Source organism: Micropterus salmoides, unplaced genomic scaffold, assembly GCF_014851395.1.
Source record: "Micropterus salmoides isolate LMB-PRFRI ecotype aquatic unplaced genomic scaffold, ASM1485139v1 Ms_hic_scaffold_20, whole genome shotgun sequence".
Taxonomy (NCBI): domain Eukaryota; kingdom Metazoa; phylum Chordata; class Actinopteri; order Centrarchiformes; family Centrarchidae; genus Micropterus; species Micropterus salmoides.
Genome location: NW_024041151.1, coordinates 24,180,452 through 24,208,391, shown reverse-complemented (window position 1 = coordinate 24,208,391; position 27,940 = coordinate 24,180,452). Strand labels below are relative to the sequence as shown.

Genomic DNA, 27,940 nt, shown 5'->3' with positions numbered 1-27,940 from the left:
AGTCTAAGTAACATTACATAAACTTTACCAAGCCTGGCTCCGAAATGCACAAAGAGAAATCCATCATGTCAGATGATGACACTAGAGCTTCAAAACAAAAATTCTACACTGCTGATTCTATCTAGAGATTTTTCGTTTTTCTTACACAGGGATTTAATAAAATAACTAAATCTACAAAAATTAAAAACATAAATGATGGTTTTTTAAAGTGCTATATTGTACTATATTGTACTAATAAACTAATTTGTACAAGTAGTTACTCAACTATGGTTGGGGATAGTGCATCTGCAGTGGACAGATGTAGATTATGCCAGAGCCAGAATGCCTGTGCCATTGTGCCAATATGTGCTAATATTATTATTGCTAATATTTTACATCTCTATGTGCTTCTCTGTGTTCTCTTTACTCCTGCCCTCCCTCCCCCTCCCCAAGTGCTTGCTCTTGGTGGGAATTGTTGGATCTCTGTAAATAATATTACAAAGGGTATGGTCTAGACCTGCTCTCTATATAAAAGTGCAATGAGATAACTTCTGTTATAAAATGGCACTATATAAATAAAACTGAAGTGAACTGAAAAGGACATTACTCTGGGTTTTTACTGCTGTTGTACACAAAAGTAAAAGTAAACCAAACAATCATAATTTTCATTTTTAGCCATCCTACCAGTATGGCTGTATGGATAGCAATATCCGCCTATTGGTCAGTCTGTCACTTTTAGTCCTGACTGAAAATATCTAATTGCCGTAAAATGTTGTACAGATATTCATTTTTCCCAAAAGGACGAAACTTACTGACATAAAACATTTTGCACAGATATTCATGATTCAGAAAGGATGAATCCTAATGACTTTAGTGATCTTGTGACTTTTCCGCTTGCGCCACCAGCAGTTTGACATTTTTGGTGACACATGTCATGAAAAATTGTACACACATCCATGTCCCTACAGGAGCAATTGTAATCACTTTAGTGATCCCCTGAATTTCTGTCTTGCGTCACCATGAGGTCACAATTTGTGCCATGGCTATAGACTCTTCTCATCAAAAACCAACTGGTTTTACTTAAACCAGGATTATTTGTCCTCATGCAAAAAGCCACCATATCCCCATAATTTGCATTAAACTGAATCATAATAAGACCACCTCAAAGTTCTAGGAATAAAAAGTGAATAGAAAAATAAGCTGCTTATTATTAACCACAGTCCTAAGTAAGTTTACAAAAAAGACAAGAATTGTACACTACAAAACAGTTATGTAGCTGATTCTCTTAAAAGAAAAACAAATAATGAGTCCTAAACTAAAATTCTCCACGTGGGTACAGTATTAACTCCTGTCTGTTTGCTTTATTCTACACACACAATTTGTAAGGCACGTGCAGATGTAAACAGAGATATGCATTAACAGTGATGACTATCAGCACTGAAGCAGTTTATAGAAAGTAGCAGTGAATACGGCCAGTTACAGTTACAGTGGCTCAGCACAGACGAGGCTCGATGTGTGTACGTGTGTGTAGTACGTGTGTGTGAACTGTATGTCAGTTTCAGTAGCTCTGCGGGTTGAAGGGGATAGGCCAAGGTGTTTATTTAACCTTATCAGGGGTTGTCATCTACTCAGGTCGGTGCAGAGTGGATTTCAAAAAGGAAACTCCATTTATTACCTTCATGTGAAGCTCACTTCCCCCAGAAATTAGCCTGGTGCTAGAAAAACAACCATTCATATGCAGTGTTATTTGAGCAGAATTTAAGCTTACTCTGGTTATGTAATTGTGACTTATCTTAAACTCTGTGTACCGAGGTTTTTGCTGAAGCGTGTGAATGTGCACAAGCCTGGATAAGACTGAAGATAGAATGAAAAACAGCTGTATTTTACAAAAGTGTATTTTGCAGCTGAAAAAATTACATGGATGTTTGAGAAAAACTGTCTTTGCCTTATTTTTTTTCTTTGCCTGGAAAGATTTATGATCTGAGAGAAAGATGAAGAGGCACTGACCTGTTTGTTTGACCCCCATTCATCTTCTTTGCTATGTTAATGATTCAAACTGATTCTGACACGTGGCACTGCCTCCTCAAACAATAATCGGGGAGCCTTGCCAAGAAGTTAAATGCCCTCTTTGGGTGGTGATTAAGGATGCCGAAGCAAGGTCCCACTTGAGAGATAAAGAAAGACAGAAAGTTGACACAACACTCTGTCATGGAACGTCGTCATTAGATTTGTTGAGGAGAAAATGTGACATGGCGAGTTAATCTGTGTCAGCAAACTTACAAAAATTAGATTAGTTTGTCATCACATAATTCATGATCATTGGTTTGGTCTTTCCGATGCTCTTTTCTTTTCTCAGTTTCTTTTTGGACAAACAAGTCTACTGGACTACTCAGGAAATAAAAAATGATCTTTCATGGTGATATACTGGCTGATGTGGTATTCATTTCACTTTTCTCTCATTGCTCATGTGTAACTCTTTCAAAACAAATTACATTCAATTTGCTTCAGCAATTACATTTTGGGGAAAATTTAATGCCACTCAGACTACGTTCACAGCCAGTGTCTTTCTTTGAAAAAGCATCTGTCTAAACACTGTCTTCAGTAGGTTTAAACACTCACAGTATCATTTGTATGCGGATGACACAATTATGTATTCTTGTGCCCCTACACCTGAGATTACTTATGCAAATTTGAAGTTCGATTTTGCCTCACTACAAGCTGCCCTGTTTGATTTGAAGCTACTTTTAAATGCACAAAAGACCAAGGCGATGTTATTTGCACCTACTAATACTAAAGTCCCAGCTCTTTCTATGTCTAAGGTTTTACCTTTAAAAAACACGTTGAAACTCTTGCTTTTCATTTTTACATAGATTAAAAGCTTGCTTTTTTAGGACTACACAGAAAAAACTGGTTGCAGTATTATTCCTTTTTTAGCTAGATTATGGTGATATAATCTATCAATTTGCATGTCCATCTACACTGTCAAAGCTTGACAGCTCTCAGGTTCATCACAAATGCTGGCTATCAGACACATCACTGCATCTTATACAGTAGGGTAAATTGGCCATCACTCAAATTTCACAGGATGCTACATTGGTAAATCTTTATTTATACAGCTATTTTAGGTCTTTTGCCTTCTTATATCTGTTTAGAGTTAGTTCACATGCTGTACATATGATTTAAGATCGGACTACTTTGTAAGGTACCAAGAATTAGTACAGAAACAGGATAGAGGAATCTGTCTTACTATGGCCCTTCGTCCTGGAATGAACTCCAGTCTAAGCTTAAGATTGGCGCGCTAATTTCCTTAGCTGCTTTTCAAAAACGAATATCTGACATTCTGACAGACATATGCACTTGTTTTTTAATAAACGGTAAGTAGATCCCTACATTTAGTCTTTCTAATTTTGTTTGTTTTACATATTTTAAACTTGCATTTTTGTCTATGTAAATATCGTGTAAACTTTGTGTAAATCTGTATTGTATTTTAATTTACGTAATGTATTGTTTTTCAGCTCATGGTTGAAAAATTGTGTTTTAATTGTGCTATACAGGACTCCCTTGTAAAAGAGACTGTGTCTCAATGGGACATTTCCTGTTTAAATAAAGGTTTATATACATATAAACAATGTTTTATCAAACTGTCATACGAAAGTACGAAATTATAGATTGTTTCTGGCTGTTTTGATGCCTTCAAGGCAGAGAAGCATGTTTCTATTTTCAAGCATGTTCTAAAGATTTATGTCAAAAACACATTCTTATTTCAAGACATTTCATGTGTACCTTCCAATATTTTGTACTATTATATATTATAAGTGTCTCTGCTGCAGCAACAACAACTCTGTAGTACAGACCCCTCATGGATTGTAACAGCAACAACATCCCGCAGACTTTTGGACAGTAGTTGCACTGATTCGTCGCCTACACACTTGAGCAACGCATGTTTTCACACATAACAGGCGCCAACTGGGGCTGGGTGGGATTCTTAGACAATAATTCTCACTGTTCAATGTTCTTGCAGTTGATTTATGATGTTGTTGCATGATTCAAAAACCTGTGGCACGGTCATCTCAGCGCTGGTGTCATCCCACTCATTTCATCTGACAATGCAGGACGCAGGCCAAGTCTGAAGGAAAATCAGTGAGAAGCATGTTAATTGTATTTTCATTGTTTACTGTATAATTCTACACCTCAGGGGTGGGGTCGTAGAGTTTGTTTTCCATTTTTAGTTTTTGTTTATGGAGAATAAATATTGTATGATTATCCAAAATGAAAAGGGCTTGAAGCATAAAACTCAACAAAATGCAAATACAGGATAAACAGATTCCAGAGGGTAGGTGACATGAAAGTATTCATTTTCAAGAGTCAAAGGGGAATAAAAATTCTATTGTTCATGAGCACATTGTAACTAAAACAAAAAAAGTTCAGTAAAGAGAAAGGTCTTCCTCCCTCACCAGCCTTAGCCTTAACCCTGAATAAAGTTTGCATACACCTGCAGTGCTTGACAGATTCTATTTCCTATGACATTGAAGATATGTACTCTGTCTGCGTTCCTCCTCCGCAAGGTCAAAATAATGGGTTCAGTGTGTCAAGCTCATACAGGCTAGACTATACAACATAGTACCAGAAAAAAACATTATGTTTCCAGATGTTCTCACATCTCTACTTTGCGCTGTAATTAAAAAGAAATGGTGTCTGTGCCTCTAGTGTAATATTAGTTAAAAGATAGGTTTACAATTTTTTTATCTTCTTAAAACAAAAGTCAGGTGCCCATATGAACATTGACACAGGTTTTGCTTGCTGTAATGATTCCTCTTGTTCAGAGTGGCTATAAAAACAAGTGATGACAAAGTCCACAGTCTTTTTTCTGTGCATAAATGTTTTCAGAAGTTTATCTGTAGATAATATGTTAGAAGGGCTGTATGCAACAATCACTGCCACTAAATGTTGCAATACAGCATCTCAGGTCAAAACAAATGACAATAATTTCCCCCCCACAGATCATCAAACACACTTCATTCAAACTGGACAGAAACATTATAAAACTCACCAAACCACCACCGGAATATTGTTCTACGCCTCAGCCCGCAGCTACGAAGTAAAACATGAGCCATTATATCGCTCTTGCTCACCACCAGACTCAAATTATAATTTTACCTCACAGATCATCGTAGAGCAAAGAAAGTTTAGAACCATACTGCTATACTAATTATCATATAAATGTTGAAAACGTTTGAGTTGCAGTGTAGAGGATCTGTTTATAGTATGTCAGAAAATAACTGTTTGATATACCTCCCTTGTTCCGGGAACAATCACCTTGTTGTGGTGGAGAGGTTTGGGTATCTCTATGAACCTGAGCACTGTGTTGTCTGGAGGCTGGTGCTCCTGGTAGGGTCTCCCATGGCAAAGTGGTCCCAGGGGAGGGGCCAGACTAAGAATAGTTCAAAAGGATCCATGAAAAATCAAGGAAGAACTAAGCTGTCCGGAGGAAGCCCAGGACCCTGGTCTGGAGCCAGTAGGGCTTACCTCTATGTACAGTTTCGGTTCTGGAACCATAGTCCTGGGTAGGGGATGGGCTCTGTTCCTCTCTGGAGTTGCCCAGGGTGTCTCTGTACAGGTGTGGGGTCCCCGGCTGAAGGGCTTTTTTGTTGTAGTTTAGTACGGGTGGTGGGAAACTCTGACTGTTGTATGTGGATATGCACCGAACAGCAGTCTGGAGTATTCTGCCTTCTTGGAGACCCTGAATGGAGTCCTGAATGGGGCTCCAGTTGAAGACTTCAACGCATACGTGGGCAATGATGGAGACACCTGGGGAGGCGTGATTGGGAGGAACGGCCTCCCTGATTTTAACCCGAGTGGTTGTTCGTGTCATCGCTGTTTTTTGCAGATGATGTGGTACTGTTGGCATCATTGGTCCAGTACCTTCAGCACTCACTGAATTGGTTTGCAGCTTAGTGTGAAAGGACTGGGATGAAGATTAGCACCTTTTAATCTGAGGCCATGGTTCTCAGCAGGAAACCGAGTGCTCACTCCGGGTAAGGAATGAGTCTTTACCCCAAGTGAGGGAGTTAAAGTAGTATTGCATTTGCTCTACCGCACATCTGTGACTGAAAAGGAGTTTTGGGGTCCCCTGCTGTAGCTTCTGTAGCTTCTGTAGCTTCTGTAGCTGCTGGATAGTTGAATGTTCATTGTTCAACGCCACCAAACCCAAACACCACACACCAAAATCTGAGATGAAAAAAAAAACAGCTGTTGTATTGCTCTTCTCAAGGCCACCAGTTTTGTTCTCTGCTTGGGTAGTCATTACCACACTTTATCTTTACATAGCAAATAGTATTTGCTGCTTTATTAATGTTCAGAGTCTCATTAACCGAACTTTAAAAGTACAGGACAAAATAAGATGTTGACCTGGTGATGGCTCTAGAGGCAAAGTCAGGGTGTTTTACAGTTTACCCCTGGGGAACATTAATGTATGTAAGTACCAACTATCGTGCCAATCGAGCCAATAGTAGTAGTATGTAGTACTAGTGAGATATTTCAATAAAAATAAACAAAAAAGTGAACACATGGTGGTGCTAAGGAGGAAAAGTCAGGGGATCACCAGTCATTAAAAAACATTGTCTCGGTGTTTTCTAGCAAACAGCCATCTTTGCAATTACAATGACAGTTACCTGACTGGAAAAGTATGAATGTAAAAATGTTTTTTTGGGGGGGGGGCCTTGTCTTGTTTCTTAGTCTCAAGTTTGTGTAACACCTGGCCAAATAAGTATAATTGCAGTCTGCCTGTGAGTCAGCACTTCGATGTTGTTTGAGTAAATCAGACAAACCGAAGGAATAGACATTAATCCACTAAATATTATAGTATATGTATGTATATATTATACATGACATATATGTATGTCCACAGAATCAAAGATGGGATTGAGCTACACTTTGTGGGTGTTACTTTTCAGTTTGACCTCCTAACCCTGCTCCCCCCTCTCCCCCCCTTAACCAGGAGTCTACCAAGTCAAGCATAACAAAATAAACAGCAAACATACACTGTGACCACAACTTAGAGCCTCAACCTTTCACTGCTCCATTCACAGAAAACCACCAGCACCAGTCAAATCTAAACTCCCGCCCCCACGGACACGCTCAATACACAATCAACCGCAGACACACATGCCATCATCTGTGGAATATGATGGAACTCAAACACCTTTACCACTCCCCTGAAGACAGAGGATATTACTATATACTATTTTATGATCATGATAATCGTCTCACTGTGACTTCAGTCCATAAATGTTTCAGAACGCTGCACAGGAAGTTCTGTAACTCTTCAGAGCCTGAAAATAAACTGCTGCATGCCATTTTGAGAAAGGCAGCATTATGTTAATCTCAGTGGATGAAATAAGAAGAATGGAAAAGCAGCCAAAATCCTGTGGATAAATAAAATCTCAAAAATAAGACAAAACGGCCACACAACAGAAGTCCATAATTGGGGTCTATATTACAGATAATGGTAGATAATGCTTTGTTTATATAAGGAAACATAAACACAATTTCAAGAGTCGTGTCACCTGAGGTAACATCCCTCAGTGCTCTGGCTGTAAGGCACAATGATTTGTTTATGGTTAAATAGCCATTTGTTTACTGAAGACGGTGACCTTTCTCTGGACCCTCACTCTCCGTTAAGCTCTCGCCCCTATTATCTGTGAGTATGTGTGTGTTTGTGGTGGATTTATATTATGCTGCCATATAGTCATCAAATTGCTATCTCATTGTTCTTATGCTCAATAACCCCGTATGGCAACAAAAACACGTTACTATTAATAAAACTGATTTTTAAGCATGTTTTACTTCCTCAGTTCACAGGTTTTTTTGTCATAAGCAGGAGTTTTACACTCTAAATGAAGCAGTAGTTAAACAGCAGTGTCAGCCTCTCGTCGCACCCTGTGTGCAGGATGTTGAAAGTGTAAAACAACAAGCTGGCAGGGGAAACAAGTAAATAGTGGTTAGTCTGTTGCACAACAGCATGCAGTCATGCAGAGTGCTGGAGACAGCGGTTTCGCTTCAGCTCTCCTCTTTTGGTGGAAATCCATCCAGACTGGCCAAAATGTCATCCGTGTGCTCAGAGACATAGAGCGCCATGAATCTTCTTTTTCAACCTTTCTGTCAATATGTTGTATTAAAGGAAAGCTGCGCCTCAGTCTGTTCTTTTGCTGGTCACAGAAACCAGAAATTTGGTGTGTTTCCAGGTTGCCAATTTTCTCCATTTTTACTCGCTCTGAACATTTTGTTTTTCTGTGGCAGAAGTCACACTTTCCATAGCACTATTTCCGTCTTTGGGTTAAAGTGCAGTGCAGACAAAAGAAAGAAACCACTCAACTGGCTAACTTCCTGTTTCTCACATGGTGCCTGCTACTACAGAGGAGAAGCAAAAATGATGTCTATATACTGCGTTTGATTGCAGTGCTGTTACATGGGTGATATAAAGAAAACGCACCCTGGAGAACTTGTTAAGCTATTATGTGTGTTTTTACATGGCTAGAAAATAAATTGAGTATTTCACAAGATGAAAAAATAAAACTTTTTCCAGGCCGGTTTGGAACTAACAGTGAAAGCATGCACATACTATATGTTCCCCTTGTTACCCACTTCTGTTTCATTCTTACCTAGGAAAGGTATACAGGTTACTGGTGGTACACTGTCAATGCTTCAGCCGATTGCACCTCTGAGAGCTTTTAAAGTTACTGTGTTTTTACATGGCTGGAAAATAAATGGAGTGTGTCACGAGAAAGAAAATGCCCCTGTTTCCAGGAAAGCTTGGGAGCAACAGTACAAGTACATTTACTCTGTATATTCCTCTCATCCTCCCAATCCAAATCACTAATAGCTCTCTTCTCCTACTGATTACCCCTCCACTGCATTTTACTGCTGATGAAATGAATAAATCACAGTGGAAATGTAAAAGCTCGTTTAGTCCCCCTACTGTGTCGTAGTAAGATGAAACAAAGGCACATGCAGTCAATGAACACATTGCCTTCATTTCTGCCCTGCAAACCCACCCAACTGACACACACATGTACACCCACACATTGTATCTTTTCATGTCCTTGCCCTTTATCTGCCTGATATTTCTCTGATGCATGTCTTAACTTGCTCTAAGTTCCCCTTCTCCTCTCTACCGCAGTACCTGACAATTAAGGACCATTTCTGCCTTTTCAGCAATTTATTCGACTATTCCAACTAAGTGGCCAATTTCACCTCTATATCTCAGTGAAAATGCATGCTGCCTAAATTTATTTCAAGTTCAGAGGTTTCAAAAGTTACCAAACATGAGTTGCAGGGAAATGCTCAGACTATCTACATTTATTCATTTAGCTGACGCTTTTATCCAAAGCGACTTACAATTGCTATACATGTCAGAGGTTGCACGCCTCTGGAGCAACTAGTGGTTAAATGTCTTGCTCAGGGACACAATGGTGAAACCAAAAATCAACGTTTAAGAAGTTAAAATTAAATGTTTTAAAAAAGAACTTAGTCAGTTGACTACAAAAGACTTGATCATATAGTTCACATAGCACTACTGTGCATAGTCATCACATGCTGCAAATCATCATTTGGCCTATTTTCTCCAAGTCACTGCGTTTGGGTTTCCTGCCATCTCAGTGATATATTTAGCTTTGCGACTTTGGAAACAGTAATGGACAAACACGTACAGAACAGACACCTGCAAGGAAATAGGGACAAAGCAAATACATGTACATGTAAATACACAATAGTAGAGATATGTATCAGCAGAAATAAATGGCATGAATGTGAAAAAGTCATTGTTTGGTCTCTTTACTGTTATTCGATTAATCACTGGATTTAAAAATGTCAGAAAGTTCAAGTTCAAATTGCTATTTATTTTATTTACAATAATATAAAAGAGAAAAAAAGCCATCAAATCCTGACATTAGAGAAGCTCGAAACCAGAGAATAAGCAACTCACATGTAGCACTGCTCATCAAAACGTACATAATAACAGAGGATGATCACATGACTAGAAACACAAGCAGAACTGTTTGGACCCAGCTCAACTTCACATTGCAGTCTTTACTCTACACAACCCCAATTCAAAAAGCTTTCACTTAACTTCACTGCAGTTAACTTTAGCCTTCGGTTAACTTCACTGAGTGTTCAACAGGCTTCACAAGAAATTACAGCATGTGATCATGATCGCACAAAACAATCCATCCCCCCGGCTCCCCGAAATATCACATGATCAAACACTGAGGTGTCGTCTGTCTGTGTCAAGGCGTCGCCTGTCAGCAATAGCCCATGTGGTTTTGTTGACTGTGTCCTCTGAGGAATGCTGATAAGGCTCGGTGGTGCGATCCCCTGAGCTTGCAGGGCTCGGCACATGAGCGGAGATTCATCAAAACATATGTGAAGTGGACTTGTGGCTGATTGAGGGCCTGATATCCTCTCTTCTGGTCTTCATTAGACGGAGGAATGGGGGGAAGGCAGGGGGGTTCCTCACTTTCCCAGCAAATGGGTCAGGCAGAGTGGAGCCCCTGCATTTACTCATCAGATCTGGCAACCCTGGCCTGTTGTATACATTGCTGCATTATTAGGGACCCTACTTGATAGCGGTTCACTGTTGTTTTTCATATATCCTGTGAAATACAGTTCCAGTTTAGACTTAGGTAAATGTGTTTTGGGTGATCTGATCACACACAGGGTCAAATTGTCAATCTCTGAATCTAACAAATCTCTTATTAATTGTTCTTTCTTTTAAAATTTTTAAAGGCAAAGAGCAATTTACTAAAACTTTCAGGTTAAAATTTCATCTAAATGATGACTAACGAGTGGATAAAACACAGGCACAAAAAGAGTAGAGTTGTACAGTCTTTCTGCTGTTACTGTACTTAGTTATTTACAAGCCCAAAGTACATTTGTGTGTCACTGTTACTGTCACACAATTTTGACTGAAGTCCCCATTTGAGTAACCTCTGATCAGGGCCGTCAGCCCATCTTGGTATCAGCCCGGCCATTGCCGACTAGGCAAAATGCTTATTATTACATTATACATAATTATTATTATTATTATTATAACCATAGTGAACTTGTGCAAGAAATAAAACCCCTTCCAGTGTGCTATGTTTTATAAAGTGGCCGAAATGACACTGCAGTCACGATTTCCACCCGCGATTCCGTTTTAAGCCACAGGTGCGTCGCATGATGAGGAGGCTTGTTAATGGGGAAGCCTATCAAAACCGAACGTTGCAGGCTATCAAGTGGCACCTGCACCAGTGTGTTCCCCGTTATTTACCCGGTCTGTGCATGTAAAATATCTGCCGTGTCCCCGTCTTATAACGTAATAGATTATAATCAATATATTGCAGGTTATACCATTATAATACCATATTCTGCCATCACAGAAACAACATTGTCACGTTGTTCTGTTTTAGTCTAGTTTTGGCATGACAGAGTATCATGCTCTTCTTTTATCAAACAATTTTTCCAAATCAAACGACAAAATACATCATATATGTAACTGCCCTGTAGAGCGACATTCTTTATCAGTGCCTCCCAAACCTTTACAAGTCACTGTCGCAAAAATAAAGCCATCTGACACAGCTATAATTAAGGTTTGATTTGATTAGGGCACATAAACAACTTTATGTAGGAGTAGGAATAGATCATGATTTGGGTTAAAATAAAGAATTGGTTGTGGTTGGATATATCGTGTTGTTAATTAGCAACTTAATTCCAGTTAGGGGACATTCGTCTTGTCGGCTGAGGTGTAGGAACGACTGTGGTCATTGTTCAAAGAAGTCGGCAACTGATATGAAATGGTAAATGAACAGCGGTCTGCCAGATCCAACATTTTGTTGATCCCTACATCCATCCCAACCTCCCTTGTTGCACTATTTCTTCAGTATAGTCATAATTTATGTACTTTCAAGTAATCTGCAATGTCTTATCTATCTGGCAAAAATTTTGTTTTACTTGTCCTACAGGATTCGGATTTGATAAAATGCTATCAAACTCTAACCACAAATGGAACAAGTGGGATTGCACTCTAAATAGACATTAGGGTAGCATAGCGGGCTGATTGTTCAGGCCACATTCAGGTTTGGGATTCACATGACCACATATAGCATGTCATATAATCTTAACACATGTGTCCACTTAGCTAGGCTATCAACACAATAAAAACTGCACTTAAACACTCCAATGGAGCTGTTGGTCTAGGTCCAAAAGGTGGTGTGGTAAGTGGCTTTTTAATAAATGTTTTGCCTGAATAGTCCAGAAAACACACTGGAAGTGATAAGTGAAAAAAGCTCTGGCTGAACTATGAAATCAATAAGGAGATGTGGTCACAGCATTCGGTCACTTTGGTCAGATGTTCCTTTTGAAGCCGACATGCTCCTATCCTAGTTCCTATTTACAGACACTGATTCTGAAAAAGAGCATTGAATTTCACTATGCTAACTCCACTTTTCCTTTCATTATTGACTGAATTGACGCAATTAGATATAACAGACTAAGATCAGTATAGAAAATAGGAGGTAAATTTGGTAGAGCCTTATGGGGAAACCGAAGCACTGATTGGAAAATTGTTAATACATTTTTTTCTTCATCTGTATCCATTTTTACTTAGGCAAGCTTTTCAGCAGCTGGTGAGTCCCAAAATGGACCTGAGATGATGATCTAAGATAGCCACAGAATAATGACCACAGAATAATGGAGTAGCATCAGTCCTTTCTTCAGCTCAGAGCACATGGAAAAAAGTATCCAGATGGCTCACACAACCTATTTCCTTTATTAATTGTTGCCTGTTGCCTTGGTACCTGCTCTGAGGTTTTTTTTGCACAATAATGACAAAATGGCAGAGGTTCATCTTCTAATGACTACTCTACTGAATTTTTCAACACAAAAAAACATGTTGTTTCCTGCAGGGCCAAAGCTGTAATGGGCAGGTGGGCGACGGTACAAGTTGATTGAAAGTAATGATGTTAATGATGGTAATCACTGGGAAAAAGCACTGCTATTAATGCTTAAATTTAGGTAAAGATTGGTGTAGCTGCATATGATTGTTTTTGTTCTTACCTCATCAGCTATTTGTAGGTGACAGTAGAGCATTTATTCAAGTGTTAGCAAATTAACTTTGGGTATTACAGTTCTTTTCCTCGTTGTTTCATCTCTTACTCACTTACACACAGTCACAGTTTCCACCATGTTCTGTAGGTAACTTCAGCTGGGTGAACAGCAGCCCCAGCTCAATGGGAAACAGGAAGTGGGTGATGCGGTGTAAATGTGTGCCTATACCTATCCAATATTCATGGTTTGAGTGGCCAGACTGTTCCCAGTCATTACTGCACTTACTGCCTCTCTGCCATCTCACTCTGAGGCTCATCACAGAGCCAGTCACTCAAGACGTGTTCCCCTGCAATAAACACGAGGCCGTCATTTCCAGCGGTCCTGGCACCCCATGTGAAACAACACCACATGAATCACAAGTAAGATAGAAAAAAACCCAACAAGATAAAACATTATGCACAAAGTTATGTATATTTTTCTCAAATCTTTGCCAGTTTTCTTTTGTAATTCTGAGTTTTGTTTCTGTCTTCGGGACTATACATCTTAGGAAACAATCTGAGAAGGGGGAGTCAGGAGCGGGGCATTGCTTAGCAAGGTCAGAAGTCAAAATGTTTGGGTACCACAGCAAGGATATTCCTGGGAAATACATAAATAAGGATTAAAATAATTTACATTTTTTGTTTTATTAGAATTTATATTTGTATTTAAGATAAATACAACAACATCACAAAATTTTTTGAGGTCTACGTGACAAAAAAATCCAGCAGCAGCAGCATGCTCTATAAAGCTGTGTGTATGGCATTGACTGACCAGATGAAACCAGGTGAATGTCATCATATTGATTTAACCTATAAAATCCACCTCAGCTCTGAGGCGAGGATGTCAATAAACAAGTCAGCTCAAGAATAATTTTAAACCAACTGAGGCACTGAAGGTGCTGTCCTTAGTATATAACTGTAAACAGTGTTTTTCACTGCTACAAGAATACAACTATGTGCGTGCTTGTTGCATTATTCACTTCATCTTTTATGAATAACCTGCTTAGTAAACAAGTCAGGTCTAGTATTGATGTTACCTGATGTTGCTACAGTTAACTCCAGCTCCAGTCTCCCCTCATGCAACCAAATACTGTAGAAAACAATATCAAAATACTGCGGTCATTCATGTGGAGAGAACTGTTTTAAAATGTTGCAAAAACTAATTAGACAACCAATGTGGCCTGCGGTCTCATGATGTTTTTCCAGATGTTGGTTCTCAGAGTTAGGATGGAGGTGAGCAAAAAAAGTGTTGACGTTGAAATTGTTATTTCAAGAGAGGTTGTTACTCTTAGTGAATTTGTATCTGGTTAAAAACACTTTTGAGAACAATATGCATCTTCACTGGGTTAACATTCTTTTTTTGCCTATTTATGTTTTCCCGCATCAAATTTATCGTCGTAACAGTGCCTTTATCCTGCCATCTGGGCCAGGTCTTTCTTGAGAAAGAGATTTGAATCTCATTGAGTGTTACCTGGTTGAATAAAAGGAAAAGAAAGATTTACAATTTCTGGTTTTGGACATGGACATCACAAAATGAATGTCCTCAGATGAAGCTCACGTTTCTTTCTATCACTATTTATCACAGCACTTCTCTATGATAGATTTTTAATGGGCACCAGTTAAGCCAAGGCTCCCATAACTCTTTTTAGTGTGTCTCTGAAGGCCAAGTTGAAATCCTGAAACCTTTCTGTGGCCAGCTGTCCGTCTCTCGGCTTTTCTCTTCCCTGTCTTTATTTGTCGTCTGGTTTTGGAGCGCTCTGCGACACCATTTGTCTCCATAATAAGTCTCAGTAAACAGCGTTTTGGTGGGCCCACCTGCAGGAGACCCAGTACTGGTCACTGATCACCACGGGCCTCTTTGGACTACCCACAGAGGAGGAGGCAATTAAGGCCTTGGGAAGGAGCCATAAATCTCCATAAACTTCAACTAGCCACTCTCCCCCCACTTTCGCTGGACGCTCAGATAATGCATCTCCTCCTCAACAGCCCCCAGATGGAGTCCAGGGGAGACAAAAAAAACCTGATTTCCCACAACTAAGCAGCTCCTTCTCAAAGTTCCCCTGCAGTCAAGGCCATGACGGTGGAACAATTCTTGACAATGCTGATGGGCAATGTTGCTGAAGTTTTTGAGGGTTTTGTTCTGGGAGAAATGTATTTTTGACTTTGGCTTTTTCTGGCTTAGGGAACTTTACTCATTTATATCCCTGAAACAAACATTTGCTGATGGGTCACAGTGTTTATATATATATGTAATTCTGCAAATCAAACTCTAACAAGCCATTTAAAAAAGAAGCATGTGAACGAACTGTGTTGAGGCAAGAGAGAGTCAAGACAAAGCTGCATAGACGTATCTGGTGACAGTTTCACGATAAAGTGCAAGCTAAAGCAGAGTTATGAATTATAGACACACTCACCGTCTCAATGCAATGGAAAGCATTTTCACAACATGCTGTATAACATGAAACCTTTTTTCTGTAAATGAGGGGAAGAGGCACTAGTCTCACTAATCAGACAGGACGTGCGACGGAAAACATCCCTCTTTGGGAGGAAATGCCTGCTTCCTCTCTGTCATATTCTTAAGGCCATGCTGCTCTGCAAAGCTGCTGATGTATGGCTTCAGCACCACTACCTACCGAGACATAGGTATGTGTTTGTAAGAGAAAGAGAGAGAGAGAGATAGAGACTGCCTGTCCAGTGTTAATTAGGGGCAATTAGAGAGATACTTGCATGGGAATTAGTAATTTTCCAAACTGTGCAGCTACTGTTTTTTCCCATAAGTCATTTTCTAGGGAAGACTGCATTAATCAATCGGTCGGACTCGGATAGTCAATCAGTCACTCCACTTCTCTGGATTGAAATATCAGTAAATATTGATAGACTTTTCTTCAGACATTTATGGTCCAAACAGAGCTTACTGACTCTGGTGGACCCCTGACTTTTTGTCTAGCGCCACAATGAGGTTGAGTTTTGTTTTTTATCCAAGTCTGGAATTACTGTCTAATTAAAACCAAGTATCTGTAAATCTGATGATTTTTACTTTTTTAGACATAAAATGTTTTTGCTTCCTATGCAACATAAACTGCTGAACACAGTGCTGTTTTTCTTGGTATGATGGTTTGGAGATACATGGCTCTCAAAGGACAGCGATGAAATGTTAGTATGTTAACATGCTAAATAGTAAACATTATGCCTGCAAAACATCAGTATGTTGATGTTATCATGGTTGCAAAATAACAATCAGCCAACACGTTAGCAAGTTGCTGTTAGCATTCAGGGTAAAGCATCGTTGTGTCTAAGTACAGCTGCTCAGAGCAGAACGGGTAAAATAGCTGTCTCTGTGCTGCCCCTGTAACGGTCAGTTTTGAAGGCATTTCTGAGGTGTCTGTCAGCCATTTGCCTTCTCAATAGCTAGCCAGCTGACGCTAAAGCTAGTGACTGACAGCCAGAAGAGAAGCCAGATGGCGTGCTGAGGTCACACGTTGCTGTGAGTGCTGCCCTAAAAGGCTGTTCCTAACCACTGTTTTTAGAAGATGCCTTCACTCGAAAGTTAGGCCTCCTGAGGCACCTGTCTATTACAGCGGCGAGGCAACTGCCTTCTGTTTCTAACAGAGCCTGTGTCTCAATTGTCAGCTACATTCATGAAACGGAAATGCATGCATGTTGGATTTTTAAATGTTTTCCCCATATTTGTTTCAGAACATTTTAGTAGGCTATGGTCCTAACCTATTAACTCTTGAAAGCACTTCCACCTTGCTAAACACCTTGATTTTCTGCATTATCTGTGAATGGTACAAAAAAAGGTGTCCTAGTGGTGTTCGCAAGTGCTGGTAGGCTCTTAAAATCCAAGACCTGAGGGTCTTAACTGCTTAACAATATCTATGGTTAAAAAACATCTTTTAATGTTCATGCTTTTAATTACATCCATGTGTCTGTGTCCTGTTTGCCTTCTTTGATTTTGCAAATGATACATGAATGATGAATCCAATGCAACTTAGGAAAAACATATTGAGAAAAAAAGTGGTGAAAAATTGTTTGCAATTGTTAGCATTATTTTTAGCCTACAATTTAAAAAAAACAAAAACATTTAAATACTTACAAATGAGTATTTTGTCCAAAAAAGGACAATCCTGGCTTTAAAAATGCCCCTTATCATTCTTCAGAGTTTATTTTGAAAATTGTTAAAACCACAGTTTCAGTTTCTGAAAACTGTTACTGAGAAGATGTGTTATTAGATGCTGTTGATGGTGATGTGAAAGGTGTTGACCTGATCTTTGAACTGTCTCTCCTTTCCCTCCTCTGCACGAAACTGTCTGGCACATCTCGAACACACACATCTGGAGGAAAACTGCATGTTTTTTGTCACCTAAATGTTGAAATGTGAAACCACATGTGGAGGTGGCTGCGCAATTCATTCGATCCCTACTCCTCTGTACTCTTCTTTTTTCCCTCCTCGTTTTTTTCTCTTTGGTGGTGCGATATCACTTTACCGGGTCACCAGATTTCTTAGTGTCACCGAGGGGACACGTTGCTCACCTCTTGACTTTCTTACCTCTTGAACCAAGAGAAAGTTCCCCTGATATAGGGTTAAGACTGCCAGCTGTCATTCTCGCCTCCCACTTTTTAAAGACTGAAACCAAGAGCGGGAGAAGGTGTGCAATTTAGTGAAAGTAAAAAGGCACATAACAGAGGAAAGCTGATAAGCATCAAGCTGTACTTGTAGAGCAGCTCATCTAACATTAATGGTAGAGTAATTGGTTTGTAACTGTAACACTTACTAGGCCATCAATAATGACCAGGGAGGCGAGTGTAGAATTACTTGGTTGGGATAAGGGGCCATTGTGCCGGAGCTGCAGCCACAGGATCAGCTGAATGGGCCTGCAGTTATGTCGGACAAATATTTATACAGTATCATGTAACTGGAACATTCTAACTAGGGAAGACAAGAATAGACAGGGTGATTGAAAAGTCAGATACACATGTACTACATTTCTACTTTATCTAAGGATCTACTATTGGATCATTCACTGATCAAAGCTACGGAAATACAATAATGAAAGTGGCTCCTTACACTTAAGAGAATATTTTGTTAGGTGCTCTGAGAGGTGTAATTCTCCAATGCTATAGTGCATTTTGGAAATATTTTACTTTCTGAAATGCATTTAATATTTCAGTTAAACTTGGACATTTTCAGAGGCAGGCGAAATCTTGTGTTGCGGTATGTTTGATTTTTTTAATAATATAATATCAAAATATGGTGATATAGCAACATTTCTGGAAATTTAATTGAGAAACTGTCAACTAGCTCACTGCTACCTAGGTTCAGCATCACCTGTTGAATTAAATTAAGATATTTTTGATGCACTTTATGTGCTCCAAGTGCAGGTCATAAATTGGGCCAGACAGGAGGCACAGAAGCCAGGTTTTGGACCAAGGAGCCTGTACTTACTGATTTTCATGATTTGAACAAAAAAGATACAGGGAGTAAATGGTGTGGCCTCCTTAACTTTATTGCAGCCAGCGGTCACACTGGTCTGTAATAATCCAATGACAGTGAAAGAATTTTAAACCAAAAAATGGCAGTGGTTTTGACTGCAGATAACTCAGCTAGTCCAGACAACTCATCCACTGCTGAGGAGACGTAGTGAGATAAAGACCAATGATGTGAAAAATGGTGAAATGAACAGTGGTTGTTTTCTTTAGTGTTAAAATAGACTAGACAAGTTCAGTCAATCAGCCTATTAGAAGCTGGAAAAGTGCTGCACAGCTGATGAGGCGGTGGGGTCCAGGCTAAAGTATTTCAAACTGTTCAACTCAAAGAAGCTAGGAGAAAAACAATGATGCCTTTAAGTAATGCAATCAAACATTTATTAGTATAAGTATTTTAAAGTAATGTTTACTTAAACTGTTTAAAATCTGTTCTAACACTGTAGACGAACAATTTTAGAAAACATTTTTGGAGGGTTTTGTCACTCACTTACTTAACACTTACTTACACTCAAAGACCATCAGGAGTTGTTGTTTCCCCATCACTAATTTCTCAGGAATGTAAACTGTTGTCCTCAATTCTGCCATTTAAAGCTCTAAATGTTTCCCAACATTTGTGAATGTTTCACCTTTTTTAAGTCTCAGGCTAGCTTAAAATGTTACTAAATTTATTTTCCCTGATGTGAGAGATGCAAACGCAACATGTGCAAACTGTAGGCTATATTGTCCCGAAGTTGCCACAAATGATCTTCTTTCATACATGTCAACCATTGAGGCCCCTGCATGTATCCCGTTAATTATTCGACCATCCACTCTTTGTTGGCAAACCACTTTGGAACCAATCGAAATGTATTTTATTTAAAGGAGCTAATCCTACAGTGGCTGCATGTACCAGTAAATATTAGGTTTTACAGCAAATAATGTGGGTGGGGGTCGATGGGGACACGTGTGTTTACCCGGATGTAAGCTTTTGATCATGTCTGCCAACAACTGAACAATGGCTTTTGTGCAGCGAAGTGAAACATCTCCATGTTAGTTATTCTTACTAGCTAAATTTACAGTGATAACTACAGCAAATAATATACATGTTTTGTTACATACTGTAGTACATCCAAATGTACAGATAGACAAATTAAAATTCATAAAACATAAAGTCTTTGTAAGGTGTAAGCCTCCAGGACAGCCATAGCAGTTATTCTGGAGTCTGTGGAACTTTACTGGAGGCATCTGCATTTCATCTGTTTTTCCACTCATTTATTCAGGGTTTTCCTTTTATTTATCACCTGCCTTTATATAAACATCAGTAGGTGTTGTCTTATTCCTGTTGGCATCAGTATAATTCCTTTAAGTTTACCTCCCAAGAAAATTTTAAGCCAGTCTTTGTCACAATCACTGGCAGTCACTGCGAGTGACAATGAATCCAAGAAAAACAGTGTGCAGTAAAACACACTGCAGAATAGTGTTAGTTAATAGTTTGTTTGGCATTTGTAGCAGGAGGTTTTGTCAGTACTAAATCACTCTACAGGTAGTGTTCCTTCCAAAGCAAACTACATTCTTTGTCACTACAGATTGTTGAAGCAGCATTGAACCATTATGAGTTGTTGTATACAATCAAGGGTAAAAAGGGGACTGGAGCACATTCATTTGTTGCAGCTGTTAATTGTGCAAATTGCTGTATGTGTACCCTATAAAACCTCACAAACTGTGATGAAATCTGAGGAGTGCATATTTCTCTCAGAAATGTGGAAATCAAGACAAACAGCAAATTGGTTTTTGAGGTAAGATTGAGTTGCCATGTGACCCTAACCCCTCCCCCATCTCACTGCTCGAACAGCCCTCTGAACCTCCCCTGAGAGCCACAGCTGTTGGGGACCTCTCTTTGAACTCACTGCAGGAGGTCTACAGCACCCCCTGGCCTTAAGCTGTCCCTTCTCTCCACCACTGCCTCAGACTGTAACCATAGCCTGATGTGGACTTTTAAGAGGGCTCAAACCTCCCACTGCAGCTGCTCGTCTGGTAAACGGATCCACGCAGGCAGATCACCTGAGAGCGCCGGGGGTAGATCTCTGGAGAGCTGCTCATGTGTCCCACTGGCCGCTCCATTCACAGAGGATCACAAAAGAAAAGGCAGCGAGGACTCATGAGAGTGAGCAGCAAAGGGAAAGTAACAAAACTAGAAACTTTCAAGGTGACCCATTTATTATGAGACTACATGGATGGCTTTATTCGACCATTCATCTCAGACGTACCGTCGCACATAGGTCTGCTGCTGGGCACAACACTGGCAATTACTGCACAGAATCACCAGGATGAAGATATCTCACTGCTGAAGCCTCATACTAGCTTTTGCTGAACACATTTTTGCCCATAATTTATTCTGTATTTTTCTCATGCTGCCCACACACTACAGAGTAATCGGGACAATTTTGGGTCTGATTTGCCCCTCCCAACAATGGCCGGGTGTTCCTGATTGAGGCTGGTTGGAACAGAATATTGGTCTAAATGATCACGTAGTGTGAGGGGTTTACCGACATAATCTTAAAGTTTATCTACTGGACTGGATACACCTGCATTTCCAATCTTAAATATCAAATGTTTAAAATTCATTCTCTTTATCATGGTCATGAGGTGATCCTTTAACTACACCATTGGTTCTTAACCTGAGGGTCAGGACCCCCCTGGGGGGGTCGCGAGAATGCTACTATAAAAAAATAACTTAAAAATAACTAGACTGACTACAGTTGTAAATGGAATCACTTTGGGTGGACACTGTAAATATTTTGCACTGTTTAATCCAGTAGATGGCCGTAATGCCAACCGGTATAAAACGCGAAAAAGAAGAATAAGGGCCCCGATCAGACAGGGTCTTCTATTCTCTTTGCAAAACCTAGCACACACAAGTGCAACCAGCTGATGACAACAGTCTGCCTCCATATTTGTTTATGTCTGATGTCACGTTTTATCACGTGAGTTTCTGTGAGATCCCAAGTCCCCGGAAACGCCTCTCTGGAATCGTTTAGTATAAATGCCAAGTGTGTGGTCGTGTATCTTGAATGAATCATCTGGTGTCTGCGTTCTTACGATTTAAAACATCAAAAATCTTTATGTCTGTGGTATCCCAAGTTTTAAAAATAGGTTAAGATTTGAAAATCCTCTAGTGTGGACCAGGCATTAGTATAGTTGAGAGATCACCTCATGGCCATAATGGAATGAATTATTACTGTGACCTTTCTCAACACATATACTGTAAATATTCAAAAGACAGACTCACACTTAATAACTTTAATGGCTGTTGTTGAAAGTTAGCTGATCTTTAAAAAACCTCTATTTAGGAACAACAGCAGGTTCCACTTTTGTGCTTTGAATTTTGGTGGTGGAGCTAAACCATTCTTTAAATTTGTATCTTTAACTGTCAAATAAATAAAAAGGATAAATGAAAACTAAAAGGAAAAAACATTCTCCTTCTTGCCTCATTCTGCCACGTTATTCCTTTGTAAAAATATCTACCTTGCTATGTTCTGTGAATTTCCAACGTTCCTCTAGTGTCAGGATATTAAATCAAATAAAGACTGGATCAGTTGTATAGTGGCAGCTGGGACGTTCCACGTGGGAGTTGTAGTCATTAATGAGAAGTGACTAATTGCTCTGTGGTTCTGTGGGAATACAGTGAATCTCTATGGGACTTGTTCAATGCTAAGTTTCCCCCTTCATACCTCTCTCTTATTCTCTCTCATCAAGGTTTAAAGCTTGCCATCCTTACTGCCAATTTATTGCAGATGAGGGAGATAAATTAGGAAAGCTTGTTTTCATTGTTGTTTTGTCATTAAAACATATGCATCATCCTTGGTTATGTGTATAATATTGCATTCCCACCGAAAGCTAAATTGGTATGTTGCTGTGGCAGAAAACAGGAACTTGGTTCTGCAGAAAATCTATTTAGACAAACAATATGTCAAATACTGGGTCAGTGACTGCCAGGACAAAGTCTATGTTAATGACCCTATGTCTGTCTATAGTTACACAGGGACATAGAATTTAAGTGGCCATGGTTGGTGGTCAAGAAACCAAGGATACAGTCTAATTTTCTAAAAGGCATTACTTATCATTATTCCAATAAAAATAGCAAAAGACAAAAAGACAGAGACTATAAATCAGCTAATAAATGTTCCCCTCATCAAGCTGATTGACAGGATTTACTGCCTGTCCTTCACTTCTCCTGCGTCCATTATTGCTATTGATTGCTGTCAGTTTGCTTACAGCATGAGCCGGAGTCTTCTGGCCTTGGGGTGGTAGTTTCAGTGTGTTTTGTTCCACCTGTGTGATGTGACTTCTCATGGATCAATAACACCTTGTCAACGACTAACACTTTGCTTGAGTGAGCATCTTTACTGAAAGTGGCATTTTGTGAAACTGTTTTGTGTTAAAAAAAAATTCTGCTCTCTGAGTTGCTTGTACTTGTACCTTGAATGCCTGCTGAACTAAGACAATCAATTTATGGTGAAGTTTGAACTGCAAAGGATCGTTTGTCCACATTATTGTCTGACAATTTTTGGACTAAATGTTTATTCAAATGTCATTCATGATAATAATCCATAGTTGCAGCCTTCATTATGTTACTGATGAGACCAAGAGTAGTATTCCACACAGGGATGGCACATAAAAGGTGTTGCTGACCTTGATGGTATGCAATCATTTAACTGTGGCTGCTGCTTCTTTTATCCTTCTTACTTCTTTTTTTAGCTTTTGTAGCTCATTAACCTTAAAGTAAAGTTTTGGACACAGTTTGACATTCGGTATTTGTAGAAAATGCACTCTTCTTGTGTCCACTTTAGTCTGAAAATCCAGCGACATTCATCTTCAAACAAATAAGTAATATTTTCCTGTGAGGTCAGGTTGGTGTGAGAGAATGAAGGTAGGGAGACTGAGGCTGCTAAGCAACAATCATGCAAAACACATTTGGAGGTCATTACTGAGCCATGCTGAGTGACTCCTACAGGCTGAAACGCTGCTTACTGTTTAAAGTGGATTTGATGAAAGCCTTCATTCAGTTCAGCTCATTAGTTTGAGCATTGGATAGTACACATTCTGAGATTACTCACTGTGGACCTGCGCGGAGGTGCCAATGCCAGGAGGTTTTTTTTTTTATTGATTTCTATGTAAATCACTCACACAAAGCAGAAATCCCAATGTGTTCAGAAAGCAGAGCATATGTCGACAATATCAGCCTTCTGTTTGAGAAAAAATACATGGACACAATGTTCTTAAGTATATGGAAATACATTTAGGAACCAGCATGGTATACTCTGAAACTTTAAATTTATTTTGCCGCACCTCTTAAAATTCTAAGAAACTCTGTGTAGTGAATCTAAATGCTTTTCCAGTACGGAAAAACCAAAAGCAGGAACAAGCATGAGCAATTTTCTGTTACTGTGAAAAACACTGCGGTCCGTTTTGAACCCAGAAGAGGAACTCATGTGAACTGGAAATAATACAGAACAAATACATTTAATACAGAGCAAAAGCAGAAAGAAAGCCCATTCTCAAACTTAGGGTTTATCAAAACCCACAATTTAATTCAACATCAATGAATGCCTCCCTGCTACAAGACAATAGATCATTCTGTTTCTTAGTACTTTGTCTATCAGTCTCTTTTTTCACAATGATGGTATTATTATTATATATTATACTCAATCCTTATAGGTAAAGTTTCTTTTAACTTTCCTACAGGGAGGGCAGAGGAGATTAGACTGAGCGTTTCAGTGCCTTCCTCAAAGACACCTCATCTGGACTGATGTTTGCCAACACGCTTAAAGGCTGTCTCTGTTCTGACATTGGTCCCCTGCTGCCTATATATGGTCATTGTAGGGAAACTATGCCTTAACAAATGACAGCAGTGTTGTTTCCCCCAGTTACTATTAATGGGCACAAAAAGCCTAAAACCAAATGTATTTACTAAAGTCAGAAGCTATTAAGGTCCGCTCAACAGCAGGTTTCTCGTAATTTCCCAGAAATCAAGGGCTCTCGATGTTTCTGAAAATCCATTAAAGCTGTTTACAGCTGTTTACAGCAAAGTCTGGATGCACCGAGTTATTTTGTGATGCATTCTCTTCATTCCTGTAGATAAATGGACAAAGAGAGACACGTGAAATCATCAGGTTCAGATATATCCAGGCAAACTACAGTAGATTTCCAAAGCAAAAAATGATTGTTCATCTCAAATGTCACATGCATTATAGATATAGTTTCTTTCATGTTAAACCAAAAGGTCCCGTCTTCTATAGTTGGGACTGCTGAAAAACACACAAGGAGATGTATGAACATCTAGGAAATCACCAAAAGAAGATGAGTAGGCGGGGAAAGTAAACAACTCTTCATTGCAATTTTCTAAAACTGAATGCATTCAAAATCAAGTGGAAGACTATGTGAGGGTATATTATCTTCACTGAAAGTCACTCGGCAGGGTCGACATTTAGCTGAAGCTCTTATCTAAATGTTAAAGATTGGAGCCATATTTCTCCTCTGCTCTCATCTCCTTGCAGCCTTGCAGCCCATGTTCGAGGGCATTCATGTGCACGGAGGGATGCAGGCTTTTGCCAACGTGACCCTGGGCCCTTATAGACGGAAGACAGAGCAGGCTCCTGTCTGACTCAGCTCAGGTCCACGCAATGGGCTGTCAAAGCCTATCATCATCATACACTCCTGCAATCAATACCTTACAGCCTCCTGACAGAGTGTGTTAGCGCAACACACTCCTCTTTCTCTCCTAGTCTCAACCGGAAAAAGCCACAGAGAAAGAAAGCAAAAAATGTGTTTTTAGTGACGATGTACATATTTTTATCTATTTCTCGTTTTTTTGACATTATGTTTGCTACAGTGTATTGGATTTTAAATAGACTCCGGGTGTTGGGTACTGTTCAATTAATTTATTCCATAAATTCCCACCATTTAGAATTAAACCATTTTTTCTATTAAAGAATAGAAAAAAATGCCTTTCAAAGATGGAACATTTATTTTCTCTCATTAGCTAGAGTGGCTAGCAAGGGTATTTTGGAAATTCTTTGGAAGTTCTTGCAGCAATTCTTGCACAGGTCATGATTTATAACTTGGAAATTGAATGCTTGAGGCTTTCCAAATAGTTTTGAAATACAGCTCAATTTAAGAAACACCGGCATAGACTGTATATATATATATGATCCATATTATGCTAAGCTGCAAATATGCCCACCCTTTAACGCTCTAGATCATTTTTGTTGCTTATTTTCAGTTACATATTTCTCTCATTCACTAAAAAGCACCAAACAATGCCAGAAAAAGCCAAATCAAGTTATTATGAATGATGTATAAGTTGTTGAAACCATCCTGCCAGGGTCAAGCTCACCAAATCAGTTTTAAATCCCAGTTTTCATTTGAAAGTGTTGGCATCTCCATCTCTGCAGAGACCACTGGAGCAGAGTTGAGCCCTCACAACTCTATTGATTCTTTTCACAAAGAGTTGGAAGTTGGGCAAACACATCTGGGCAAAGCCGGACTTTGGGTGATCAATGTATAATACCTGAGGGAGATAAGATCTTGATTTTTAGAAGATGTGAACATTTGTCCATTTTGTATATTAACAATGTGTAAAGCTGCATAATGGAAAGACAGATTAAACCCCACCTCATGCTTCTTCTCTACCAAAGTATTATTGAACCCATCCTCCTCTACTGCACCACGTGCTATTTCACCATGCTCCCACTCGCCAAGAGAAACAAGCATCTGAAACTCATATCTTCCAAAATAATTGGTCTCTCCGCTCCCAACCTGCCAGCCCTCATTGACACTGCCAAAACTCGCAGAGTAGCACACGACCCATGCCACCCCCTCGACCCATGCTTCACCCTCCTCCCCTCTAGCCGCAGATATATACAACCAATCTCCAAATAGTTTCTTACCCTCAGCTATAATCACTTTAAAAAACCTGGGCACGCTGTAATAGCCTTGTGTTGTGACTTTCTTGTTTGTTTGTACCTTTTTTGAATGTTGTTATTGTGTACAATAATAGTGAGTGTGAAAACATGTTTCCTCGAAAAAGGACAATAAACAATGAACCTGAATCTGAATAGAAAAAGGTCCTATAAGCTTTTACTGGAGCTACATGGATCCACCAATAACAGTACATGTTTAAAAGTTATTGCTAAAATAAGTGGGGGGAAAAGACCTTTGACCTACAGTACAAAATGTTTGCAGGGTCTTAATATGTATGAAGCAATCTAAAGGACGATCATGAAAGTTGATGGGTGTAGTCTAGTCTAAATCGCCATGGCTGTTGCAATAGCAACTGCTTGCATTCCTTCAAACACACACCCACGCGCAAACACACACAGACACACACACACACACACAGTTAGACAACACACACTTGCAAAATCAATAATCTTCAGTCCCGCTTGACAAACAAACACACCAGAGCTTCTCTGTGGTACGAGGGTTTTCCATCCTGCCAAGTCTCAGTCTGAAACTTGTGTACAAAATTGAATCAAGTTTAATCTCTCTCTTTTTTTTTTTTCGATGTCTGAAGTCCAAGAGTTTGCTTGCACTGGGCCTTCATATGGTGCCAGACATCAGCCATCTCAAACAAACTGAATGTAGTGCATGAATATAGTGCAGATATGCTGTATTCACTGCAAATCTTTGCAACACCAATTATCTTTAAACTACATAAAGTGTGTGTGGTTCAATCCTAAAACAAATGTCTGTGGTCAATTATTAAAAAGTATTGAAATATATACATACATACATTTGTATTCAGGTGCACACCACAATTTAGCACTTCAACATATATAGTTAAAAAGCTGCCATCTATTAAGAAAATTCAGAGTTTACCATAATGTAATAATCATATTGCCTCAGGCACAAGCAAGTTCTTCGAGCCAAAAATGTCAAAATAAAAGAAAGGCTTATTGACACACCAAGCACAGCTGTGCACAATAAAGTTAAGGCTACCAAGGTGAATATACAGTATATTATTTTTCATTTCACAATAAAAACAAACATTTGACTCACTTATGTTAACGTCCAGACAGAAGGGGTCCATCTTGCGCTACCTCTGGCAGACAGACAGATCCACAGATTTATGTCTTCCCTTGTCAGGTGCAACTTGCCCTGGAGATCAGACGAGGTCTATCTCAGACTGCTCTCCCACCACAAACTCTTTTTCTTCTTTCTGGCCAGCTCACTTACAAAGAATGGACAGTCCCCTGTTGCAGATCAATCTGTTGAGAGCTCCCCATTCTGGGCATTGGGAAATCCTGTCTTTCTTTAGTTCTAAGGCAATCGAAAGAGAGCAGTGCATGGCTGAACTCCTAAACAGGACTTTCTCA

General features: G+C 39.4%; 1 long non-coding RNA gene across 1 annotated transcript; it reads right to left on the bottom strand.

The window, feature by feature from the left end:
• Positions 1 to 494: 494 nt before the first annotated feature.
• LOC119914038 lies at positions 495 to 27,940 on the bottom strand. Its single transcript, XR_005446709.1, has 3 exons — positions 27,624 to 27,940; positions 3,983 to 4,105; positions 495 to 2,143 (listed from the first exon to the last, which is right to left on the bottom strand). It is a non-coding gene; the product is annotated as an uncharacterized LOC119914038 (long non-coding RNA).